Below are 2552 nucleotides of genomic sequence, written 5' to 3'. Positions count from 1 at the left end.
GCATGGACTTTAACAATCACAAGCATTAGACTTCCTAGGCTTGTAGTATATATACGAACGCTAAAATACAACTAACAGCAATGGATTGATGATGATATTGACAATTGTTAATGTATGAGAACATTTCTAAAGATTATCTAAATATAAAATGTTCTTTATTTTAAAGAGTTAATGTATAAAAGTAAGTTTTAAAAGACAGTCTATGTTAATATAGACGGTGTATTTGACTCTTTGAATTTAGAAAGTCAAATCCAATATCTACTTTTAATGTAAAATGATTGTATTTAATAAGTTATGTATTTCAATACTTCTACAATAATTAATAAGTACCAATCTTTGGTGACCACATGCAGTTACATCATGCAACAATTATAGATTCAAACAGGCACGTTTTTCACGACCAAAAGACTAAAGATCAAGGAAAATTGCTGAATCGGCTTTCAATCAAGCTACGTATTAACAAATAAGTCTTCATTCTATATTTCTAATAATTTCAGTGCTATATTTTTTATTTTACGTAATGCCAGGGTTCCCAGTTAACAAAAAGGGTAATTATTATCATAGTCCATTGGTGTTAATGTGATATTAAGTGAAGTTAAAATTGTTGATTTAATTCGCCTCTTATTTAGTCTATCACTTAAAATCACGAACTCTGACTATAATCTTGTGAAATTAAATAACATTATTCTTAAAAAATGCAAACAAGCCTCATTTATCATATTTCCTGGTGGACTAGTCCACAAGCAAATGATTTCAACCACCCACGTTTGAAGGTTGCAAAATCAATTAAGTTTATAGAGATCTTTTCAGAATAGATTGTGAAAATAATTTTTTTGAGAACTGAATGATTAAACTTATTTATTATTTTTAATTTACAATTTAATTAAATATTTAAGCTATTACAACAGGGGCTCAAAGAAATATAATTAAGCTTTAGAGCCACAAGTTAGGTAAAAAATACCGTGTGAACGTAAGACAAATTAACGCTGCCCAATTGCCCTTGGATAGACAATCAAATGGAGACGAAAAGTATCCCAATGTAATTGGATATTGTAGGCCACAAAATAAAATGAATAATGCAATATGAAGTCATTGCCTATCGCAGTTGCCCTACATGACATACGTGTGGCGATTAATGATTTGATGATATACGTGTGACGGTTAGTGATTTGATGTAGCATCAAATCACTAACTGCCACATGTATGCTACATAGGGTAAGTGCGACAGTGAGTGACTACAAATAGCATTACTCAAATAAAATGAATCGAGATAATCGATAATAATTAGAAAAGAAGGATTAAAGGAGAAATTTTTTAATGTCAACTTTATAATTACATATTTAACTATAAGTCAAATATATTCTCATTTAGTTTACAATTTATTTTAAAATAATTTATATTAATAACATTAATTCATGCATTAAGTTAATTTTTTTAAAACGCCTTTCCTAATAAAAACACACATTAATTCACAAAAAGAAAATTAAGCTACAAAAAAATTGAAAGTTTGCATTAATTCGTTCACCTAGACATTAAAGTTTATGTTCACTAGAATTTCTTACAATTCTTTTAGATACATATAAAATAAAACATGATAGCAAATATATAATTTTCCATGCATTAAGTTATTTTCCTAACATTATTAAGTTAAGCATTAAGACAAAACGTTTCAGTTGTGAATTTTTTCCCAATTCAATCTGTTATGAAAATCACAAACATGTACAGTTAAAAAAATATTTCAGCAAGGATTTTTGAAAAGTAAATTAAACTATTAGTGATGAAAATATATAATGGCATTGATCGTGAACTCATAGAATTAATTACTGAAATTTTTTGAATATTTTGCATTAATCAGTTCAATAATTATTAATATTATTGCTTTCATAAAAAAATCATTAATATGTATATGCATTGAAAAATATTAAAAATAATTAATATAAATAATTTAAAAGTGCTTTAACATTAAAAATTATTATATGCATTTAAGAAAAATGCAGTATTTTATGCAATTTAAAAATGATTATTATATACCTTGCAAACAAAACATTTCAACGGTGATTCCGACCTATTACAAAATTCACTATGAACACTTTAAAAAATTTCAACAATGATTTGTGAAGGTAAATTAAATTATTTTTGATGAAAATATAAAATAGCATAGATCATGAACTCATAGAATTAAATTACAAAAAAATAATTGAAAAAGTTAGCATTAATCCGTTCACCTAGACATTAAAATTTACGTTCTTTAAAATTTCCTATAAAATAAAATAAGAAAGCAAATATTTATAATTTTTCATGCATTAAGTTTTTTTTTTCTCCTAACATCATTAAGTTATTAATATTACAAGAATTATTTACATTCATTTCCTATAAAACAATAATTATTTCACAAAAAGAAAACATTAACAAAATAATAATAATAATAATAATAATCATCATCATCATCATAAAAGATTGCATTAATATGTTCACCTTGACACTAAATTTTATGTTTTACATTCACATCATTAGTACATAATGTTAATCAATTGAATGATCACCGGTGCCCA

The sequence above is a fragment of the Olea europaea genome, unplaced genomic scaffold (assembly GCF_002742605.1).
Source record: "Olea europaea var. sylvestris unplaced genomic scaffold, O_europaea_v1 scaffold1588, whole genome shotgun sequence".
In the NCBI taxonomy this organism is placed as follows: domain Eukaryota; kingdom Viridiplantae; phylum Streptophyta; class Magnoliopsida; order Lamiales; family Oleaceae; genus Olea; species Olea europaea.
The sequence above is the reverse complement of the archived record's forward strand: the minus strand, read 5'-3'. Positions refer to the sequence as shown.